Below are 25,977 nucleotides of genomic sequence, written 5' to 3' on the forward strand. Positions count from 1 at the left end.
CCGTCAACATTTCCTTAAAATCGCTACTTGTCATAGAGTTTTGCATGGAATGTAACCAAATTTGGCCAGAAACATCTTTCGTGGAAGGATAATATAATTTGTATAAATTTCGGCTCTTACTCCGTAGAGGCAGGAGGGGCGATGCCAAATTGGGAAAATAGAGGTCAATCCGTTAAATTGCTACTAGTCATAAAGTTATGCATTGAATGTAACAAAATTTGGCTGGAAACATCCTTTCGGGAAGGGGAACATAGTTTGTATACCCCTTGGAGCAGAAAGAATGTTTTCCAAAAGGGAAAATAGAGGTAAATTTTTAAAGTCCTTCAGAAAAGATACAATGATCGTCTTATCAGATCATTACATTTCTTGGCATTGTAATAACCAAGTGAGCGATACAGGCCCTCTTGTTCTCCCAATCAAAGCAGATCATTACATTTCTTGGCATTGCAATAACCAGGTGAGCGATACAGGCCCTCTTGTTCTCCCAATCAAAGTCAACGAATCAGTTTGAACAGCTATTTATAATCGAGTCATTCATGTTCTAGTATGGTATCCAAGGTAACATTCATCTATGGCTAACAAAACTTCCTCACCACCAGAAAAAATGAAAAACATCGTAGAAGGAGTAAGCTTGGAAGAAACATCAATCGATTCAGGAGTTTCTCTAGGTCTTCGGCCCGGCAGGTAGGGCGTGACAATTGTACCTGCTGCCCCTATTGCATGATCGTAAAAGGCGACTAATGGTCCGGTAATTGTAAAATGATGTACTGCAAAACTTAGAATCCATCGCATGTAACGGCGCCAGTTTGTTTGTTTGATTTATTAACGTTCTATTAACAGCTATGGTCATGTAAGGACGGCCTCCCATGTATGCGGTGTGTTGCGTGTATGTTGTGCGAGGTGAGTGTACTGGGAGACTGCGGTATGTTCGTGTTGTGTCTTCTTGTATAGTGGAACTGTTGCCCTTTTTATAGTGCTATATCACTGAAGCATGCCGCCGAAGACACCAAGCAACACCACCCCACCCGGTCACATTATACTGACAACAGGCGAACCAGTCGTCCCACTCCCCGCTCCAGTATAACATGAATATACCGCAGTCTCCCAAAACAACACCTCGCACAACATACACGCAACAAACGGCATACATGGGAGGCCGTCCCTCCATGACCATAGCTGGTAATAGGACGTTGATTAATCAAAGAAATACAATACTTTTAAAAGCCGGGACATGTAAGGATGGTCTCTAATGTAGGCGGTCTGTTGCATGTTATGAAGAGGGCGGTGGGTGATTTTGAAGACTGTGGTAGAAAAGAACCTACTTCACAACGGCGAACGCTGAACAGAAGGCCAAAAGTGAGGAGGTGTCAAGGGAAATGGTAGGGAAAATATAGACAGTTTGGTACAATTCTTGCACCCTTCATGCAGGGCAGAAGCTCAACTTTTTTTTTAACTTTGTGTAATAGTGGTAGTTCCTGCTCCTGTGTAGCGCTCAACATACAGTGGCCCGACGGGTTCGCCCGTTGTCAATATAATGTGACCGGGTGGGATGTGTTGCTTGGTGTCTTCGGCGGCATGCTTCATTGATCTAGCACCATGAAGGGCAACAGTTTCACTATACAAGAAGACACAACACGATCATACAGTACCACAGTATCCCAGCTTCATTGATCTAGCACCATGAAGGGCAACAGTTTCACTATACAAGAAGACACAACACGATCATACAGTACCACAGTATCCCAAAACATGCACCTCTCACTTCACACACGCTACACATTGCATACATGATAGGCCGTCCTCACACGACCCCGAATGTTAATAGGATGAGACAGCATTTAAGTCTATAAAAGTAGTAGTTATACTGCTCCTACTTAGCGCTCAGCATTAAAATGGTGAGCACTACCAAATGGAGAAGAGTTCCACCATGCAAGAAGACACAACATGAATACATTTCAGTCTCCCAAAATACACACCACACACTTCATACACGCAATATATTGCATACATTGTAGGCCGTCCTTACCAGATCTTGGCGGTTATGATAATTAATAGGACGTTATTGAAACAAACAAGCGAAAGACTTACCATAATACTCTATTTAAACGAAATCCTTTAATGGAAATCCATTTATCAAAAAAATTCTGTGAAAATTGCAAGAAGACATCCAATAAAAGCATGCATGCCAAAGACTCTAGACCCCACGTAGGTAAATTTTGTAATATAACCACATTTATTGCCAGTAGGAATCAACTAAAGGACAAACACGTGTACAAGGTGGTAGATAACATGTCAAACTTGGAATTATTTAAGGAGAAAAACGACAAGAAAACCGTCGCACGTACAAGCACTTTTAGGCATTGTTTATACACTAGGGAGATTTTGGGAGTGCCAGCTCCAATATGTTCAATTTCCGTTTTCGGACCAATAATTATCCTAAAAGCATTTTGGTGTTTTGCGATATTTTTCTTTTGTGGAGATTTGATAAAATTCCCAGAAATACCACATTGGTCGGGCAAAATGTCACGTCTCTGACAACCTATAGTACAACTATTTTGGAGCCTGCACTGTTACAGTAGTAATTGTAGTAATTTTGTCTTATTTTCTATAAAAATTTTCAAGTATGGATAAACAACATTGCATATGGTCTTCATTTGTAATGTGCATATATTTATTCAAACGCTTGAAATATATTTAAATGTTCATTACATTATCATTATTTGATTAAAACCTACAAGAATTCCAGTGAATGTGTCGCCTGCACGGCATCACATTAAATAGTTATTTACATTTGAAAACATTGTTAATAATGTGAAATTATCAAGTCCCGTAACTCGTGCAAATGCTGATGGATTTAAACCAGTATCAAACCACTCCGATATCATATTAAAATAAAGCAATATACCAAATTTTGAGGTCCCACAACTCTTACAATATTGACGGATTTTGATAATTATCGAACTCGATGTTCCCGGTCATTTTTTTCAAATGGAGTTTTTTGTACCCCCATAGCTCGCAAAATGGGGGTACAGTGCCATATTTAAGCGTACACTATATTTGCATATTTTCCCAACGTGTATTCTGTGGTAGAAAATAAAGACAAAGTGTAACGTATATTTGGCCAAAGGGATATATATCTCTTTGTTTGATTTATTTTAAACAACATTGTTGCTTCTTAAATTTGTCTGCATGTTATTCAATCAGAATTGAAATATAAACAGACGTACTACACATGTCAGCTGTGTTGTGTCAATTTCTTCACTTAATAATCATGTTCTCAATATGCATAGTCAATCTTACATTGCAATTAATTTACGAATACATATTGAAAAGCAATTTTCAAAATACTTTGTATAGATCTACAGATTTTTCACCCTCCCGATTCATGAATCTGCCGATCCTAAAAGGCATGTAAAATGTATCGCTGTCTTATAGATAATTTCTGTAATGATTGGTATCACAAGCAATTATCTTGCTCAGAGAACCATGTGGATTTGAATATAGTTTTCATACTCTATGATAGTGCTGGACAGACACAACTCTAGTTGTTATCGCACGATTAAAATCTGCACCGTAAATTGCTTTCCTTAACAGATGCTCTTTGAGCGATAAGTATCATAAGGATTTTAGTGCTTTCTACAATAATACAATATTGTAAAACAAAGGACAATGAACGCGTACCTACATATAATTTTAACGAACAGATGAATGTATATATTTATTTCAGACACTACATTTGACATTGCCATAAAGTTTCTTTGATTTAATTGTTGTTGGATTAATCGTGGTAATGATATCTGCTTGTCACATAAAGTTAATTAAGTAATTATATTACTTATACGGGGCAACCAGGTGGTAAGACACTTAGCATCAGGGCAATGGACACGCCAATTAAGTATAATTAGCCTACCCGCCTGACCAGTAAATTTAGAGTAGTAAATGTCAGGTGTTTGTCTGTTGTATTTCATTTAAGTTTATGTATACACTCTGTAAGATGAGTGAAGGCCACGACCACGGAACGGACAACACGGCACTATTTTGGAATATCCAGGATATGCCTACCGTTCACGGCCAAAGTGCTAGTGTTATAAAAGACCGTCAAAAGAAATCATTACGGATCCTTGTTTCTTTTACGAAATCAATATTTTGTATAACAAGTGAAAAAATTCCTTGTTATAGTTGGTGGAGAATCCGGGTAGATACCCGCACCTACACAGCCAAGTGAGAGTTTTTCCCCAAAAATCGCAACGAAGAACAACGTTGGACACCAGCATGGCACGCTCTGGAAGTTTTTGGAATAAACAAACCAAGAATTGAAGGAAACCTACGTGTATGTGTAGATTTGGGACCGCAGTCTCCCCGAACACGAACCTCGCACACATACAAGCAACACACTGCGTATATGAGAGGCCGTCTTTAAGAAACAAGCATAAACGAGAGGCCGTCCTTACATGACCCTGGCTGTTATAAGGACGTAAAGATAATCAAACAAACAAAAAACGTCTCTGCCAGGTGATAGAACCCAGACCCAACCTCACAGGGGCGAGCGCTCAACAAAAGGCCAAAGGTGAGGTGGTGTCAAGGGAGACGTTAGGAAGAAGTGAAAAGATAAGATCCTAAAATTTTGTCGCCTTTTACCGTCACGCAATAGGGGCAGCAGATACACAATCTGATTGAAATACTATCCCATAGGGGGACACGTCCAAATGACCTTTATACCACGTGGTCTTCATATAAGATACATTTTCTACATCTTGTCACATCCATTGAAAACGATATTTCGTCCCAATGTACCGATACAATCAGCTGTATTGTGCTCTTTGGGCGAAATAACTACGTAAACCAAAATAATTCTGACAGTTTTTTTCAAACTATTTCGTCCATGAAATTCAGTCAAAAATTTTTCAAGTAGCAATTTGATTGGTTTGTTTGTTTGATCAATTAACGTCCTATTAACAGCTATGGTCATGTAAGGAAGGCCTCGCATGTATGCGGTATGTTGCGTGTATGTTGTGCGAGGTGCGTGTTTTGGGAGACTGCGGTAAATTCATGTTATGTCTTCTTGTATAGTGGAACTATTGCCCTTTTTATAGTGCTATATCACTGAAGCATGCCGCCGAAGACACCAAGCAACACACCCCACCCGGTCACATTATACTGACAACGGGCGAACCAGTCGTCCCACTCCCCGTTTGCTGAGCGCTAAGCAGGAGCAGAAACTACCACTTTTATAGACTTTGGTGTGTCTCGGCCAGGGGACAGAACCCAGAGCCTTCCTCACAGGGGCGAACGCTCAACGCAAGGCCAAAAGTGAGGCGGTGCCAAGGAAGGCATTAGGAAAGATAAAGTCAGTTAGGAAGAAAAGAAAAAATAAGATCCTAAATTTAGTCGCCTTTTACGATCATGCAATAGGGGCAGCAGGTATAATTCTATGAACTTGTATTCAGAACATTACTTGGCATTACAAACAAGGTGAGCGATTATGGCCACTGGGCCTCTTGTTTCCGATATATGTACAAATTTTAATGTTCTCTTAGACTGAATTGTCCCTAAAGTGAACAGGCACCTGAAACCAAGGTTGCTAGTTACCTTGTATTAATCCACGTGGTCGGTGTAGCAGACGATATCTACAGACTATGATCCCTCGCTGGACTGGTCAGGACTATAGGCGATGATAGAATGTCTATATACGTATGCCACAATATATATATATACGTTTCCAGTAGAATCTGGCTCCACTAATGTAGAGGTTCTGTCACTACTTTACAAAGTAGAGGAAACTGTCTCCGACTTAAAGCCTGGAGGTATCTTCAGACGCGTCTGTATGTGCTGAACTCCGTGTAGGAAGAGAGAGAGAGTACGCGCGATTCAGGGTCGACCCTTGCCTGGCACGGGGTAGTTCTGCGACGTACTTCCGGTATAACCGATTACCTGTCGAACTCAACCCGCGACACTACATTCCTCCCAACTTTATGATGAAAGTCCTTCATTCTGGGGGTAGTCGTAATGATATTATAAGGATTCTCCCACGTGTTGATCAAGTTTCAAAAGTCTGACTCAGCACGCTAAAAGCGCTACTAGATGTCAGGTGTATCACTGGTAATATAACTCCTCTAGAATAGGGGAGGTCGAGATGAAATCTCTAGCAGTCACTGGTAAAGGTACGGGTAGTCCAAAATGGACATGCAACCTGATAAAATACCTAGGTAAATCCCGACCTGGAATGTTCGTATCGATGATTAGGGTACGGGCAGCCTATAATAGACTCACTCCTGGTAGAATACACAGGTGATAACCCGCCCCTCGTAGATCCTTTATGGAGTGTCCTATTGCTGAAAGAGTCGTTGGGCGTTCGTTACCGTAGCGTTCAATAGAGAAACTGCTTTGAAGTTGAGATGTTGAGCTACAGAGAGCAACCAACTAAATAATTTTACATAGACCACAGTGTTAAACTTTGTTAAAGTTTTGTACTGTATTATTAAAACAATGGAATATTTGTTAGCTATTGTGTTCTATAATTAAAGTTTAGGTTCTCATATAACACTAAATAGAAAAAAAAGTTTGGGTCCTTCTGCTCAAACTCCAACCAGGGTAGCTTTATTGAAATCAGGCGCATTTTGCACTTAAAAATCCTGAAATTCTAATGTTTTTACCTATTCATAATTATCAAAGTTGATATTTTGAACCTAAATCTCAATATGAATTTCCAAATTCATATCATGGTTATCTAGGAATAATTACTTGTCAGAAAACATTTTTACTTTTGAAATTCATAATTAGCCAGCCAATCAGCGGCCGGGTTAAAATTCTATCCTGGGCTCTCAATCTTGTATACACAGGGGCCATTTCGAAGGTCTTTTTTTTATTTAGTTGGTTGATCCCTATAGCAGAAATTAAAATTCCAATACTCACCTATGATGTAAAGTGTATTTCGGCTGTATGTCAAATCTGTAATATGAACTTAATCGGTCAAGTGGTTTGTCCAGGACAGGGCTTCACCTTCGGACAGTCACCCGCGGAGTAATTCTGAAAACATGAAATATTGAACTTACACACTGTGTTGATTAATTGCAAATTATGTATTAAATATTGAAATAGTATTAATGTTGTTTAAGTTAATTATTGGTTACATCATTAAACTTTCTGAATATAATGAAAAAAATAGGAAAAGTCCCCAGCCAAGGAGAGATAATCCATTACATAATCAGGTACCCCTGTAATATTTGTTTGCTTGATTTATTAACGTCCTATTAACAGCTATGGTCATGTAAGGACGGCCTCCCATGTATGCGGTGTGTTGCGTGTATGTTGTGCGAGGTGAGTGTACTGGGAGACTGCGGTATGTTCGTGTTGTGTCTTCTTGTATAGTGGAACTGTTGCCCTTTTTATAGTGCTATATCACTGAAGCATGCCGCCGAAGACACCAAGCAACACACCCCACCCAGTCACATTATACTGACAACGGGCGATCCAGTCGTCCCACTCCCTGTGTGCTGAACGCTAAGCAGAAAATGTCAAGATTTTGGAAGAAAACCAGATATACCAAACCTTTTACATATTCAAATTTACCAGGAACATGGTTCCAGAGTCTTTTGTGTTTAAAATAAACAAATTAAACAAAGATCAAACCTGTAATGAGCACAAAAGATGCATGTCTTTGTCCGTGACTGGAATCTGTGCAACCAACATATATTTCCGGAAATCTTGAATGACCCTGAAACACCATTAATATGTTTCATTAACAGAAAAAATATTCACAAAATGGTATTTTTCATCATTTTAACATAAAATGCATACTTTTAATAAACTTATTAGCCCTTATATTACAATTAATCAGTACAATTAGTTAAATTGGCTTACCTGAAATGAAGCCAATTTAACTAATTGTACTGATTAATTGTAATATTAGGGCTGATAAGTTTATTAAAAGTATCAAAGGAGATTGTTATGAAGAACATAGTTAGGAAACAGAAAGGATAAAATCCTAAATTCAGTCGACTTTTACGATAATGCAATACCCAAATTTATCAAAACTTAGATGGCTTACCTGAGATGATGGCCCTGCAGGTAGGGCGTAAGAATTGTACCTGCTGCCCCTATTGCATGATCGTAAAAGGCGACTAAATTTAGGATCTTATCTTTTCTTTCTCCCTAAATTACTTTGTTCTTCCTAGAGTCTCCCTTGACACCACCTCACTTTTGGCCTTTAGTTGAGCGCTCGCCCCTGTGAGGAAGGCTCTGGGTTCTGTCCCCTGGCCGAGACACACCAAAGTCTATAAAAGTGGTAGTTTCTGCTCCTGCTTAGCGCTCAGCATAACCGGAGTGGGACGACTGGTTTGCCCGTTGTCAGTATAATGTGATCGGGTGGGGTGTGTTTGCCTGGTGTCTTCGGCGGCATGCTTCAGTGATATAGCACTATTAAAAAGGGCAACAGTTCCACTATACAAGAAGACACAACACGAATATACCGCAGTCTCCCAAATCACGCACCTCGCACAACATACACGCAACACACCGCATACATGGGAGGCCCGTCCTTACATGACCATAGCTGTTAATAGGACGTTAATTAATCAAACAAACAAACAAACCTGAATTACCACCAATTATACCTGGCAGGTACAAATACCACACCCCAAACTAGACATTATGTAATAAAATGTAATTGTCTCCCCTTAATGTTACCAATTTCAAATGTATAAGCTGTAACTTATGTTTTATATTTTATACCTTTATGGCTTTCGGCACTCCAATATGGCAGAGACGACTGACCCCCCCCCCCCCCCCCCCACCCCCACCCCTAATTCCTGGTTCACCTTAACCGGAACATGCATACAGTTCCGTGAACTAAATTCTGACAACTGAGGAAACCATGCACCCCGCACCCATGTGATCGTACCCATCTAATGTGAAACGCACACGTTTATAGCCGTGCTAATTACCTGCATCTACGTTATTTGTACTATTAACTTACTGGCCAATTCTAAATAAACTGCATGCATAGTCACAGTGACACGTATTATTCTAAAACTTGGCGACTTACCTTTGTATCTATGGACTCACTCGGCTCCAGTGACTGACTCTTATACTTCCGGTTGCGTTCGCTATAGAGAGCAACCAACTAAATAATTTTACATAGACCACAGTGTTAAACTTTGTTAAAGTTTTGTACTGTATTATTAAAACAAGGGAATATTAGTTAGCTATTGTGTTCTATAATTAAAGTTTAGGTTCTCATATAACACTAAATAGAAAAAAAAAGTTTGGGTCCTTCTGCTCAAACTCCAACCAGGGTAGCTTTATTGAAATCAGGCGCATTTTGCACTAAAAAATCCTGAAATTCTAATGTTTTTACCTATTCATTATCAAAGTTGATATTTTGAACCTAAATCTCAATATGAATTTCCAAATTCATATCATGGTTATCTAGGAATAATTACCTGTCAGAAAACAATTTTTACTTTTGAAATTATAATTACAGCCAATCAGCGGCCAGGGGCTCATCTTTTCGAAGGGGCCATTTCGAAGGTATTTTTTTATTTAGTTGGTTGATCCCTACAGCCTCTGCCGTCCAATATAGCTAGTTGGGCGCAGACCATTGGTGTCCTGGCCGATTGAAATAGGGGGCGTCGGTCTCTAACAACAGTCTCTCAGGGTTAATCCCCTTCAAAGCTCGTATCTGTACTGGGATGAACTTTGCTGCCATGCTGGTGAAACCGAAGTACAGGTTCCGGAAAGTGCTGGACCACTTGTCACGGGCGTAGGAATCTCCATTGAAACAGTGGAGATATATCCGTTGGTCTTCAGGCACTGCCTTCTTAACGAAGTGAAGAAGGAGGTAAGCTTCCGTTTCACTGTCTCCAGCCAATCCCCTGCAGTGCAAAACCACAACATGACGGGGTTCTATCTTCTCCAACATGACCATCTGGTGATGCCAAAACTCCACAGGTACAGAGTGGTCTAAGCCAAACTCTCCGACTGCTACAACTCTAGGTAACCTAACGAGTTCCTTCAGCTTTCTGATAACTTTGTCCAACTCGGAGCCGTTGTACCTCTTCTTGGGGTGAATGCCTACTGCAATAGCCATATCCGTTTGTAGGGTCGATAGACTTTCCCTGGTCGGATAAGTTCTCAGGATCACAGTATGATGCACAGGTCCCAGCGACGAATATTTCCTTGCCTTTATCCATCGGGGTGCCATCCAACACAGCCTCAAATGTAGCATTTAGTGGTAATCCCATGGCCTTGAGAGTTCGGTCAAAATAGAAGTTAGCATCGAATGCTCTAGGTGTACGGATTTCTACCTCCTCAGGAATAGGGTATAGGCTCCTCCATTAGTCTCTCTTGACAACAGGTATCCTGGCAGCTATCAACAGAACAACCTTCCAATGGGTGAGGACGGCTATAGAGTTAACTGGATCAATAGTAAAAATGTCAGGACACGGTGTACTCAAATAGCCACAGAATGCCCTCATAGCCACTATCTGGCTGTCTGAGATACTGACCTTCTCCGACTCCAACAGATGTTGCATGCCGACGTATTCAACCAGGTCCTCAAGGTCTGACACAGCTCGTCTTAGTAACCAAACAGCGGCTTGCAACAAAGCTTCCTTCCGTCCTCTGAGAACTGCGATCGAAGCAGGAGGTAAACGTTCGTCAACAATCCCAGGCAGATGACACATAAAGGCATGTGGTTTGGCGTATCTCACATCCGCAGGGCAATCAGGGATCCAACAACGCCTTGGTCTCGTAGAACGATTCTTGGGTGCAGGACCTGGGCTGGAAACCTCCACCAGTATACCACCTTTATTTGACGAGGCTGAAGATGGAGATTCGTCGACAGTAAGGGTTGACTTATTAGCTACAGGTCCAGACGACTGGCTATGGGGTCGTTTACGTGGGCTCGATCTACGAGTAGGCACTGAGGGAACCTTTGCCAAACTCCGAGTACTATTCCGGAGAGACGAAGCATGTTTACGAGGGCTGGTGCAACGAACAAACGACGACGAGCTCTTACGAGAGCATGTACGACAATCAGACAACAACTGGCTCCTAACGGACTCCCTAGGACTCCTCCTCCTTGGACTGGTACGTTGGGTACTCTGGGATGGCCGGTTACAAGCCTTGGACTTAGCACAGGAAGGTTGGATAAAATCCTCACCAACACTGACCTTATCCGCAGCAGGGACGCGAATCAGCGATGCCGTCTTACGTCTGGGACGTTGAGGTAGAAACGATGCTGACACTATAGGCAATGGATCCTCCAACACTGGGGGAACAGGGTCGATCTCCATGGGGCCCTCAAAGGTGAGATCCAAGACATCATCCATTGCTGCAAGACTGTCGGCGCCAACATCCTCCATCCTACGCTCCAAACCGGGGTCTGTGGACAGACGAATGTCACGATAACAGGTGGCGGATTGAGACACCTTGGGTCCTACCTTAGGGCGGCGACCAAGCGGAGCAACAAACCGCTCAATCCATGAAGATGTGCGGAGCTGAAGCAAGTCCAGCGCCTCAGCAGCGCTCTTCAGCCAACCCTGCAGTAACCTCCTGTTGGCCCCTTTCTTATCCATTTTCCTCCGAGCAAGACGACACATGTCGATAACCAGTTGGTCGAACCGAGACTCCTATACTTGACACAGGGCCATACGTTCGATGAACACAGTAGCGGGCTGGTACAGCTCGCCGCGGCATAAAAATGACGCTGCCTGCTCATCCATGGGCTGTATGGTACCTCTGTTTGCCATATCTGTAAATATTCAGTATAGAACACATGATTAGTTACTACAGCAACTCCGGCATTTGTATTTATCAATATCAAGTGCCTCAGTAGCAGACTCATTGACACACGACCCATGATACCATTCCTGACAATAATCACATTGAATCATGAATCGACCTTGCCATGGCTTACGACAAATACAGAGATGTCTTCAAATTATCTCTAAGCGACGGTGTGAGCTCTCTCCAGGTTCCCTACCAGTGTAGACACGTAATCCTCAACATGGTCAGATTTCTGGCCTGGTAAAGGGAACATCAGCTGAGCAGGCGTGTTCACCTCTTTCCCTAACATCAGCATGTTTGGCGTAAATCCAGTTGACCTGTTTACTGATGATCGAATCGCTCCTGCTATTTGCTGAACATGTTCGTCCCGTTTGTTCTGAGATTTCTTGAGGAAACAGCGAACAGCGTCCATTAACGTTCGATTATACCGTTCTACTTGTCCATTGGAGGACGGCCTGTATGGTGTTGTGCGAGCCTTATGTATCTCTAAAGCTTTACACAGCGCCTGAAACAATTTACTTTCAAAATTGCACCCCTGATCAGAGAAGATTTGAAACGGATAACCGAATCGCGAAAAGAAACCATCCACAGCTGCCTTGGCTGTTATCTCAGCTTTCTGGGAGGGGAGGGGAATACACTCTACCCATTTGGTAAACTGGTCCACCATCATCAGGCAGTGCTCATTCCCACTCGCTGTTTTGGGCAATGGTCCCAGGAAATCGATGTGGACCCTTTCCATTGGAGCTCCAGCGTGGTACTCCACCATAGGGACTCGTCCATAACATTTATTTTTCTTGTTACGGCTACAAACGTCGCACGAGGTTACATACCTCTCCACATCTCGTCCTAGGTGTACCCAAAAGAATTTTTCCCTCAGCTTAGCTTTGGTCCTCGCTATTCCCTGATGTACTGCTGAATGGAGATCATGATGCCATTCGAGAGCTTTTTCTGTCAGTGAATTGGGTATTACAAGTACCAAATCGTCTTTATCTGTTTTGAGCATGAACAAAACACCGTCGATAAGTTTGCATATACTTCTGTTTAACCAGTAATACTTAGCTTCTGGCGAGGCTTAAAACAGCTCTCCCTGTTCAGGTTCTGATTTGTCCAGTAGATGTTTTCGGATAATCTGGAGGTCTTTATCTTTTTCCTGCTGGTCTTCAAGCTCGCGATAGGTGAAGCCCCAACATGATGGTGTATCAGCTGTAGCTTCCTTAGCTAACTGGACTGTACACATCCTAACCTGAAATTGATCGTGTACAAGCTCTATATCGAAACTTGAACCATCTACGCGATAATCCACAGGAAGTGTGGATAAACTGTCATCTCTAAGTCGACTGCCATGACTTCCACAATCAGGGTGTGCATAATCAAGGGTAATCGAGGCAGCCTGGTTAACCTGATGACTGCAGCGATTATGACTATGAGAAGGGGTTGGGGTCAAACTGTCATGTACTGTAGAACACTCCGAAGAACTGGCATGCTCACTGCTAGAGTGAGTAAGTAATGGGCTGGCGAGAGTGTCCTGCTTTTGTACAAGAGAACTGGCATGATCACCGCTAGGGTGAGCAAGATTACTCGGACCACTCAAGAATGAAACGACCCCTGGCATGAGTGTCGAGTGCGCTGTCCTTATAGTGGACTCAGCAAGATTAGAGTCCTCTGTCCGGCCTTGAGGAATCTTCAATGTGGCCACATTGGTGGTACTAGCCATGTACCCTCCTTTATCTCCACAAGTATCCCTTCCCGTCATGTGTGTTACGTTGTCTACTGTATGTGAGAATTATCCCCACTGTTTGTCGGCTCGCTCGCAATAACTGCAGCCTCCACAGGGTAAGTTCCCAGGCTTAATCCCAGCAATATACAATGGACAGGGTGTCAACGAGTCCGGCATTCTGGATAGCGCGTCCGCATTTCCATGTTTGGCACCGGCCCTATGTTTCACAATCATATGGTATTGTGGGAGTTCCTCCATCCAACGTGCAAGCTGTACCTGTGGCTCCTTAAAACGTAACAACCAGGTTAGACTGGAATGGTCTGTCCTGACGGTAAACTGCCTACCTAATAGGTAGTACTTAAACTGTCTTGTAAATCTCACGATACTTAATAGTTCCTTTCTGGTGGTGCAATACCTTTTCTGTTCCGGAGTCAGAGAGAAACTACTGAAAGCAATAACTCTCTCTACCCCATCCTATACTTGACTTAGAACTCCACCAATCGCCATGTCTGAGGCGTCTGTATCCAAAATAAATGGATCTACACTATTGGGTAATCCTAAAGCAGGTGGTTCCGTTAATGCCCTTTTAAGGAAATCAAAGGCCTGCTGCTGCTCTGCATCCCAATGAAACTTGTTTTTTCTTGTGAGACTATACAAGGGTTGAGCTATCTCGGCGAAATCTTTAATAAAAGAGCGGTGATAACCCATGTCAAACTGAACTGCTAATATAAGCAGTTATTAGGCAGTTTTGTAGCAGTCCCACAAATTTTAGGCAGTTCTCAGCAGTCCAGTTTTAAGCAGTCACTGAAAACTGCTAATATTTCACCATACAAGATTTAAAACTGCTTGTTGAACTGCTAACTATATTTGTAAGCAGTGACTGCTTATCATAGACTGAAACTGCTTGTCATTGACTGCTTATAGACCTTAGCAGTCTAACAGAGCAATTCACATACCAAATGGACAAAGGCAAGAAATTGCATGGCAAAATAAAACTTATATAGTGAAGTTGTCTTGCAACTTATTATTAAATGCAAAGGAATATGAATTAAGATACATCATTAAATTGTATATATTAAATGTGTGATTAATTCCTACTTCAAAACTTTTTTTTTAATTTTACACACCATAAACCATTTAAATGCAATTCAAAACTAAATAAAGGTAAGTTTGATCAACATAATTATTCTATACATGTATTCATAAAATATCAAAGTCCTGTTATAATTTCTCATATTATTGATAAATATGTGCCAATAATACTATTTTGTACATATGAACATAGATGCATATACAGTCCCTTATCTCTAACACCCTGGGGAGGCAGCTACAGCCATGGGTCATTATACACAGAGATGGTGACCCCCACATGTAGTGTTGCTGTGTGTACACATGTGGTGACCTTTGAACCTGTAGTCTCCCTCCAAAATTCAGCGGTCAGTTTGAACAGTTTGGTGTGAGGAAGCATGTGCACAAATAATCTTCTACATAATTTGGACTATTTGGTGAATATTTTGACATCTAAATAAGTGAGGTGTAGTTTTCAACATGCAGTTTTACTTAGTTAAGTGTAAGTATAAAGGGAATTGTGTATAGCCAGGAATAGAAATGGTAAAACGTTTCAGTTTTGGATGTGTGCATTCTGGTGTTGTACTGGATTATAACCCTATAAGTTTGCTGTAAACCCTCAAAGTACAAGGTAAGATGCATGCAAATGAGCTTGCAATCTATGTGCATGTATATATATAGCTGCATGGGAACCATGCATTTAAATTTGAAAACTTTTAATTAGAAGTTAACTGTTTATATTTTTTTTGGTTGATAAAATTCAAATTCATTTTCCATTTTACTCTTATACACCCCCAGTATAATATAGATGATGCATTTTCTTTTTAAAACAATTTGTATGACACAAAATAAACATTATGATTTATGTGTATATATCTTGGATTGGTTTATATTATTCAATCTTTTATTTTCTACATTTCTGAAAAATGAATACCAGTAAATGCATAATGCAAGGCAAGTTATTTTTAAAAACTGCAAACTTTATCTTAGAGTTAGTGTAATAATATATAACTTGTCTATGTATATTTTCCACCTTATAGTATTTTCATTTTTTTCCCATATAATTGGAAATGTGTTAACAGTTTCTTGAACTTATATTTATAAGTATTAAGCAATTTTGATTCATAAATATAAGCAGTCGCATGCTCCATATTTGGATTGATTTTAGCAGTTTTGTGAGCTATTTATAGATATTAGGCAGTTTTGATTCGTACATTAAGAAGTCGCTTGCGCCATATTTGGACGTTTTAGGCAGTTCAATTTGAAATAAACTGCCTAAGAACTGCCTAAAGTAAGCAGTCGCGTGGGCCATATATGGACATTTTAGGCAGTTCATTTTAAAAGGGACTGTCTAAAAACTGCTAAGGAACTGCTAACCGACGGCTAGTGGACTGTGAAGGTTAAGGGACTGCCAATTTTTCCAATGGATTGCTAAGGGTTAACAGTCCCAGCCAGATGCATTATGAAGGCTAAAGAACTGCTAAAAGAACTGCTTATACAGTAAACTGTGAAGGCTTAAAAACTGCTAAAGAACTGCCTTCCACTTTGACATGGGAATTCACCAGACCGAGGAAATGCTCCACGTCCTTTGAGGACTTTGGTAAAGGCCAGTCTGCTACTGTTTTAGTGTCTATTTCCGACATGGCTATCTGGTCCTTTCCCACGATTCTACCAAGGAATTCTACTTCCTGTTGGAAAAGTAAGCACTTCCGGGGCTCAAGTCTCATTCCGTAATGACGAAATCTTTCCAACGTCTCCCTCAAATTATCAAGGTGCTCCCTGAAGTTCATTCCTAAGACGAGTATATCATCCAAAAAAGCTAGGACTGTTTTCCGGGTAAGACCACGTAAAATGAGGCTCATTGCACGAGAAAAAGTAGCTGGAGCATTTGTCGGACCAAAACCCATATGGACATGTTTGAATAATCCAAACTTAGTGATAAACGCTGTTTTCTTTCTATTAGTGTCCTCAATCTTGATCTGCCAATACGTGTTGTTGGCGTCGAGTTTAGAAAACCACGAACTTCCTGCCAGCGTGTCCAAACAATCCTCCACCAAAGGTAACGGAAAAGTGTCTTTAACGGTGACATCATTGAGCGCTCTGTAATCAATGCACCAACGCATTGTGCCGTCCTTTCGTCGAACAAAAACTGGCGCGGACGCCCATTCCGACGTGGACTCTTGAATGACACCTGCGTCAAGACCCCTGACCGAGACACACCAAAGTCTATAAAAGTGGTAGTTTCTGCTCCTGCTTAGCGCTCAGCAAACGGGGAGTGGGACGACTGGTTCGCCTGTTGTCAGTATAATGTGACTGGGTGGGGTGTGTTGCTTGGTGTTTCGGCGGCATGCTTCAGTGATATAGCACTATAAAAAGGACAATAGTTCCAATATACAAGAAGACATAACATGAATTTACCGCAGTCTTCCAAAACACGCACCTCGCACAACATACACGCAACACACCGCATACATGGGAGGCCGTCCTTACATGACGTTAATTAATCAAACAAACAAACAAACAAACTGACTATAGTCTTAGGAGGTATCACAACTTTCCTCTCTGCTGTACCCTGGCAATAATTGGTTTGTCATCTCTGAACTTGGTGTTAAGAGGTATCCTTTCCTCCTCAATGATTAGAGTGTCGGTTTTCATATCATGAATAGCGCCCCAATGGTGTAAAAGGTCATGACCTAATAACATCTCATCGCTGATGAAGGCAACATACACACTCTCCTTAAACATGCTGGACCCGATTTTAAGGTCAATTGGTGCAATCCATGTTCCCTTCAAAGATGATTCTGTGTCTGCGAGGTGCATGACAACATCCTTTATTTTCCTGGTTTTTTTCTGAAGTCTGTCATGGACAGATGTCGATATAATCGTCATTTCCGCTCCAGAATCGATTCTAGCTGTGATAGGTACATTTCCAACAGTTATTTTAACTAAGGAACAGTCTGCACGACAAAGTTTTAATGCTATAGGCCCTTTGGGCCTATGAACTCCAGAATCAACAGGCCCTATCACAATTTTACAGGTCCGAAAATTTTAAGAAAAAACCCATAAAATAAAAGTAGAAAAAATAAGCTGAACACTGTATAGATATTACAGTTTTTAATAGTTTTAGTCACTGGGGAAGAAAAAGAGCATGTTATCAACCTCCCTCTCGCCAAAGTCATTTATTACAGTCATGATTTTTTTACAATCTATTTCTGATATATTTTTAAAATTCCTATTAAATATCATATTCTGTTCTTGTAGTGACAAATTATTTTTCCTGCACATTGTGTTGTAGAAACGAAAACTCTGGTGGGATTTAGCTAGTGCATGGGCTGTCCTAAACTTGATAACAAATCCGTCATATTCTGCTTTTTTAAACTTCATTAGGCAGTCCGCTGCCTGGCATTTTTTAGTTTTTTTCCCACTGTTTTTAGCCTCAGATATTTCAAAGCGTATTTCTTATGAATATTGGTATTCTCATGCTGCTTTACAGCAGTCAGCTTAAAATTATTTGTCCTGACACAAAACGCGCCTGTCGTTTCATTTTCATATTTTAACCAAGACCTACCTTTATGCCATTTGTCGAGAAACTTGCGGACTCTTTTTTTCTTCGTATTTTTTGTTTGAAGAAACTGTAGGTTGGCTTTCCGTTTCGATTCTAAGTTTCTTTTCAGGCTTTGCCCCATCAATATATCGTATAATAGCCTGCTGAAACTTAGCCTTCGTGTCCCTGCAGGTAGGGCGTTAGAATTGTACCTGCTGCCCCTATTGCATGATCGTAAAAGGCGACTAAATTTAGGATCTTATCTTTTCTCTTCTTCCTAACTGACTTTATCTTTCTTAATGCCTCCCTTGGCACCGCCTCACTTTTGGCCTTGAGTTGAGCGTTCGCCCCTGTGAGGAAGGCTCTGGGTTTTGTCCCCTGGCCAAGACACACGAAAGTCTATAAAAGTGGTAGTTTCTGCTCCAGCTTAGCGTCAGCATACAGGGAGTGGGACGACTGGTTCGCCTGTTGTCAGTATAATGTGACTGGGTGGGGTGTGTTGCTTGGTGTCTTCGGCAGCATGCTTCAGTGATATAGCACTATAAAAAGGGCAACAGTTCCACTATTCAAGAAGACACAACACGAACATACTGCAGACTCCCAGTACACTCACCTCACACAACATACACGCAACACACCGCACACATGGGAGGCCGTCCTTACATGACCATAGCTGTTAATAGGACGTTAATAAATCAAACAAACAAACAAACTTAGCCTTCGAAGTTTCGTTAAGTTCCTTAGCTCCAAATCGGCCTTCCAATTTTTTCATGATCCTCCTGAAGGAACAATCACTCCCCATATTGGTATTTATGGTGAAGTAATTAAGGGCTTTACCATCTAGAGACCATGTCAAGTAATCGCGGCATTCTCCCTCGGACCAGTGTAGAACTCGCCGATAGCTGTCAAATTTCTGCTTGAAGGACAGCCAATTTGTCGTACCATCGTATTTAAGGTTTTTAGGCAACTTCTATGGTTGTCCTCTGGGTCCTAAATGGCGATGACAACCCTCGTCAGAATCGCTATCACTACTCGAAGAGTCAAAATAAAATCTCGACTGACCTCGAACATAACGATCCTGGTGATGGGATGACCTTGACGACCTACGCTGGTTTGACTGAGATGTCCTTGAAGTAGACCGCTTGCCGTGGCGACTAGGCTTGTGATAAGATTTTGATGGACTACGGCGATGTCCTCGTGAGGAATGGCGACTATGATTTGTCCTGGAACTACATCTGGAGTGTTTCCTACGACTGCCATAAGATGACCTTGACTTACACGACGACCTTGACCTCCTGCGGTGTTTAGTGTGTTTGGATGACACATGTGACCTCACTGACCTATAGCTTGGTGACCTTGAAGTATGCCTAGTCAAAGTTGACCTCTGGTTAGGTGACCTTGGGCGACGCTTAGTTACCTTGACACTATTAGTGTTGTGTCTATCAGCGACCTTGGGTTGAGGGTGCGAAATAATCTCATGTTTTACTGAATGGTAGGAGCTGATGGTCCCACGATCACTAGGCGCTGTAGGTAGAATTGTCGGTTTGACATCTGGTCGCTCTAAAAACAATGAATTAAGGCGTTCCTTAGTCATCTCCTCATATTGGTCATATGACTGAATGGGTTGATTGGCCCTAGATGCCTTTGGAATGGCGCCTGCCTCCGTTTTAAGTTGATAAACCGGAACATCCGGGTAATCTCGGATCATATCTGGCCCCTCACTGTTGAGTTCAGTTGCGGTATGAATTGGGGTCCACAACTTCTCCGCCACTGCAAAAGTCCCATTGAGACATCGCGTTTGGAAGGGGTTGGGGCTAAGAACATAGGGTCGAACTCAGATACGACAGAGAAATCATTGACACCTACTCTGGTTGCTACTTGGCCTGATAAAGTGTCCCTAGTATGTACCTGGGTAGGAGTTAAGGTATTGGATAATCCAATAAGATCCTGAGAGGGTGACACTCCATCGACTGTCTCAAGCTCATGTTCCTCGCCAAAGGTGATTGAGGCCAATAATCGCGGATTAATATTTTGTCCGCGAATAACCGACGTAAAAAGCGGTAGCGATAATTACCCATGTCTTTGACGAAGGTCTATAAGGGCAGTAGCCCTTTTCTGTCCAATCCCTGGCAAATGTTGCACCATATCATCAAAGGTAGCAGTGTTGATATTAAAAACCGGAAGCGCCGCCATTTTGTACCGGAAGTTGGGAAATCAAAACGAGGGTGTGATAAAATATATTATTCAATAACTGCATACAATAATATCAACCGTAAATATATTCCGCGTTATGAAATAACACAGAAATATATGGCAAATGTCGATTCTCGTGCAAAGTGATACAAAATTATCCCCATAATTATGAAATATGAGACAGGAATAGTATCATGAATGTGCGTGACCACGTGACTGAAACTGAGGGTCAAATCGATGAAATTGCAAATGAAAATCTCAGAAAATATCAGGAAACTGCGCGAAAATTGATAGAATGCATATAAAAAATATTCATATCAATTTCTGTCCAATACTTCTGACACCATTAAAGTGAACAGGCATCTGAAACCAAGGTTGCTGGTTACCTTATATTAATCCACGTGGTCGGTGTAGCAGACGATATCTACAGACTATGATCCCTCGCTGGACTGGTCAGGAATATAGGCGATGATAGAATGTCTATATACGTATGCCACAATATACATATACGTTTCCAGTAGAATCTGGCTCCACTAATGTAGAGGTTCTGTCACTACTTTACAAAGTAGAGGAAACTGTCTCCGACTAAAAGCCTGGAGGTATCTTCAGACGCGTCTGTATGTGCTGAACTCCGTGTAGGAAGAGAGAGAGTACGCGCGATTCAGGGTCGACCCTTGCCTGGCACGGGGTAGTTCTGTGACGTACTTCCGGTATAACCGATTACCTGTCGAACTCACCCCGCGACACTACATCCCTTTAACCTTATATACATGTACTAGAATAGCGAATGACATCAAACTGTAATGTACACTACTTTTTACCTGCATTTGTATCAAATGGATGTATCAACATTTGGTGACGTGAGGAAAGGCATCAGACCAGAACAGCAGAGTTGTGACGTCAGCGGGTGTGCATCGGATGTTGTCCGGAGTGCCACAGAGGTGTTTTTTGGAATGCTGCAGTCTCTGATTTATTTTCATCATCGCACCAAATGCCAGTAAAAAGTCTCCAGCATTAACATAATAGGTCGCATTTATCCCAAAGTCAACATAATGCTGTGTTATTGTCTTGTACATAGTGTAATAAATGTTTGAAACTGATAATCAGGTGCTGTGTATTTCGTCACGCTCACTCCTAACTCTTAACTACTAACACACCAAGAGCCTCAATGCCAGTTTAGGTTAGGACCCGGAGAAATAACGGCGAAACAGAACGGCTGTTACAAAATTGGTGGCAGCAATGTACGGCGTAAATATAATGTCAAGACTACAAGAGTTGTATATGACTATTAACAGACTACAAGCCGAGATTAATCAAATGAATATTTCACCCTGGAACGCATCACCGGTGTCATTTTGTGTGCTGCAACATCGGCGATGATGAATCATAGCATTGTTTTGGCATTATTGCTGGTGCCTAATTTGTTACATAGGCAACAACTTCCACAGTTCGGAACACTTTTGTTTGTTTTAAGGCGACAAAACAATGCTAGAATCAACGCCACAAGTTCAAAGACATCACGATCTGTCATACCGCCGTTGTTTTAGTCAAGAAACAGGCGCAAATGAACAGAAACAGGTGTTCAGGGTAAACAACAAATTTTATACCGAAGCAAGAACCAGCAGGAGAAAGCGGTAAGCTGCGCCTAAAGGTCTCGGTTATAGATTCACCGGGTCTGATGGAGCAGTATAGAAATATCAACAACAAATTGTTGACTAACACACCGAGGTTGCAAAATTTTGACAATTTGGGAAGAAATGATCAGCATACAAGACCATTACAGAAACAAGATGCCGAAAATCGGATTCCTCCCAGGCACAGGCTTTATACACAAGGAACGCTTTATATGAAATCCACTGGAGAGAACTCGGCAGTTGAAGAACCGAGATCATCATTAAACGTTAAGCCCGCAACATAAGACGGATAAATGATACCTTTCATTTGAACAACACTTGGTGTTTAATCGTGTTTACATATATCAAACACAAAAAAGTTATTCAAAATAATTTATTTTGATTTCGGTGCATGCGCAATCAGTACTGCATTCCATATAGGACATAGTGCCACGGAATTTTTTTCAAGATGCAATTAATTATTCTTTTTATCTTGAAGTAAAATGTCAAACTTTATACATGTAATGGTGGTACTGGTGTAAAGTGAGTAACTTTTGTAACTGATGAAAAATACAAAATCGTCTGCTCATACTTTTGAAAGAGAAAAATAACCATTTGTCAGCGTGGAGCATCTTTAAATCCTGGATAGACTATTTGTTCAACATTCATAAAGGTTTCCATCTCGCTGAAAGTTTAAGAATATTGGCACAGGATGTACTTGGAAATCTTCCGTCAACAGATCAACCAATTTTCGAAAACTTATCTGCTTAGCTACACCGACGGTTTTCTTAAACACATCAAACAGAACTTTACTGTTCTCAGTTAAGTAGTCTCTACAAATAACACCAACACTCCCATAATAGGTCACACTTCTCTCATAACGATGCTGTTTTTTTGTTTAGTATAGTGTATCAATGTTTGAAACTATTACCAAGTGTGGCGTATTTTGTCACGCTCAGTCGCTACTCTTAGTATTAAAACTCCAAGAGCAAGTTTAGCGCTCAGCAAACAGGGAGTTGGACGACTGGTTCTCCCGTTGTCAATATGTGACCGGGTGGGGTGTGTTGCTTGGTGTCTTCGGCGGTATGCTTCAGTGATTTAACACTATAACGGCACTATAACTATATTTAACGGCAACTGTTCCACTATACAAGAAGACACAACATGAATTTACTGCAGTCTCCCAAAACACGCAAATCAAACAACATACAGGCAACACATCGCATACATGGGGGACCGTCCTTACATGACCATAGCTGTTAATAGGACGTTAAAATAGCAGTTCATGTTGCCATGGTAGCAATCTTTATTATACATAAATTATGCAAAATGTGAAAATTTCATCAAATTGGCCTTTTATGCAGTTTTACATCTAGTTAATAAAGAGCGCATTCTAGAACAAAATTTATACTTCTCAAAATGATGTATTCTTCGTTTCTGCTAAATCCCGTAAAATGTAAAGTTTGTTATAGGTTACCATAGTTATATAGCAAAAACATACTCTCTGTCAGCAAAAATATCAGGAAGTTTTTATCAGGGGCGTATTCAATATTTCAAATGCAGCAACTTAATTTTAAATACTTAATTTGAAATTTGGTTGATTTAAGGGACAAAAAGAGCCATTATCCTAATATAGTTAATAAATGAATATAACACTCAATATCCTGGTCACCGAGAAATGGCTATGTACACAAAACGTATATAATTACTGGAAATAGTCCTCGGTGACATGCAGTCTATTGTAATCATGTCATTTCCCAGGCTTTCTTTACTAGTTCACCCAGTTGATTATCAAATTGTCTGTGATACTGTATCTTGCAACGATATCGGAAGTTTGTGTAATCAAATCTTTTTCGAAGTCATCTGGAAGTGTTTTACCATGTTTAATGTACGGAGAATGGAAAATAAATCTACCGGGAATGGAAACTGTCCATGGCTTTTCCAGACAAATACTACCACCATAATCTGACACTAGGGACCTGTTTTCGGAAATTTTGCAGCCAAACCAATCCTTGAATTTACAACACCACCCGCTGCTATCAAATTGCTGACATGCTTATTTTTGTGTCACAATTACCCAGTTTCAACGGTCGACCCAATGAGGATCGCAGCATCAAAAGAATTATTTCTTAAAATCCCTCAACTCTCTGGTCGCTCTCTTAAAAAATTGGAGATACCTTGAGGGTTCATTTCGAAGAAATAATCAAGACAACATGTAACTTAGTACAATAGGGCAAGCAAACTTTTATTTACCGATTTCCTAATGTCTTCCTTGACATTGCCTCACTTTAGGCCTTCTTTTGAGCGCTCGCTCTTGTATGTGAGATAGGCCGAGTTCTGGCACTTGGCTAAGATACGCCAAAGTCTATAAAAGGGATAGTTACTGCTCCTGCTTAGCGCTTAGCATACAGGGAGTAGGACGACTAGTTCGCCTTTTGTCAGTATATTTTGACCGAACGGGCTGTTTTGCTTCAGTAATATAGCACTATAAAAAGACACGAGTTCCACTATACAAGATGACAAAACATTAATATACCGCAGCCTCCCAAAACACACGCACACACACACTTTACACATGGGAGGTCATTCTTACATGACACTGGCTGTTCATAGGGCGTTAATTAATCATCACCTTATTGCAGCATCTTGTCACTCACCGAAAAGTATTTATAGATTTATTCAGAATTAAAAACATTAAAATTTATACCAATCTGATTGAAATACAGATCCTTATAACCACTCCGTTATATAAATCAAACGTAGTGATAATAAGGATCTGCATTTTAATCAGATTGAATTCATACATATGTAGTAGGGTCATATTTTATGTGAATTTATGTAATAAATAAAAGTGGTATAAAAGTGTATTTGAAAGGTGTTTCAATATTTGCAAATATATAATTTGCAGTGAATAGTAATAGTAATATGTATCTATGCCGTGCCGTGTTTTACTCGCGTGCGTAATATATCGTATATATTCGCGAGCGCTGCGTTTTTCTATATGTGTATGTACGTATATGTTTGTGTACCCGTTAGTAGTGTTCACTGATGGACTTTTATGACGGACAGGACATGTGACTGTTACGGACATTGACGAAGTTGTTTGATTGGTCAGTGTGGTCAGTTTAACGTATTTGATATATATCTTTTTGTATTTCGGGATATTTGAATTTCGTCCCTGTGCTTGGTTGGACGTTTGGTTTGATCGGTCGAGAAATTCATTAATTTGGGTAAGTCTTGCTTTTCGGTTGTTCTATTATTTGTTCTTCATCTTGGTTAATACATTATTCTATTCTCCCAGTATGAAAATGGTTTGAATGTGATTATTATAATTTAGATATTTTTAAAATATGAAATATATACGGATAAACATGTATTGTATACATGTGATTCGATTATTGTAATTGCAAAGTGTGTAATGTCTGAGTTATATATTTCTGAAATGAAATAAGAATTGTGTGTTCTTTTATATTGTAGTTCAATCTGTTGTGATTGCATGGTCGTACTCATGACATGCGTACGGAGCTAGTATACTTTGTAGTGTATACATCAATTACATTGATACACCATACGTGTTGTAAGTGTGTGTTTTTACTTTCATATATCATATCTATTTTTCAATAATACGTTTTCGGTATTGTGTGAAATGTAAAGTTTGTCTTTGCAAGTTATTCGCGTGATTCGGTGTTGAATGAATGATATATGATTTGAGAGTTGAATATTCTAATTGTGTTTTATTATATTTACAGAATGTTCTTAAAATGGAATAAAACATCATAAAGGAATATGAACCCAGCGGGTTTGTCATTTATTCAACAAATTCCACCCGCTACACATATATCACTTAATCTTTCTTTGTTATATCCTAATTATATTAATTAAATATTTTTGATTAGGCATAAATAAAACGAATGTCCGATATGGAATTCATGTACTACTGATAATTGTATGTTGTAATCAAATAACTCAGATTCTTTTCAAAATAAAAATGACAATGATGTATGTACCTATATTATATGATGATCGTACCGTGATGAAATTCGCAGAGTTGATGT

At 40.5% G+C, this 25,977-nt stretch overlaps 1 long non-coding RNA gene and 1 pseudogene across 1 annotated transcript; both read right to left on the bottom strand.

The window, feature by feature from the left end:
• Positions 1-6,326: 6,326 nt before the first annotated feature.
• LOC138334550 (uncharacterized) lies at positions 6,327-11,750 on the bottom strand (annotated as a pseudogene).
• On the bottom strand, positions 6,833-9,108 carry LOC138335793 (uncharacterized). Its single transcript, XR_011210328.1, has 3 exons — positions 9,044-9,108; positions 7,630-7,714; positions 6,833-7,026 (listed from the first exon to the last, which is right to left on the bottom strand). It is a non-coding gene; the product is annotated as an uncharacterized lncRNA (long non-coding RNA).
• Positions 11,751-25,977: the final 14,227 nt, after the last annotated feature.

This window comes from Argopecten irradians, chromosome 11, assembly GCF_041381155.1.
Source record: "Argopecten irradians isolate NY chromosome 11, Ai_NY, whole genome shotgun sequence".
Taxonomy (NCBI): Eukaryota; Metazoa; Mollusca; class Bivalvia; order Pectinida; family Pectinidae; genus Argopecten; species Argopecten irradians.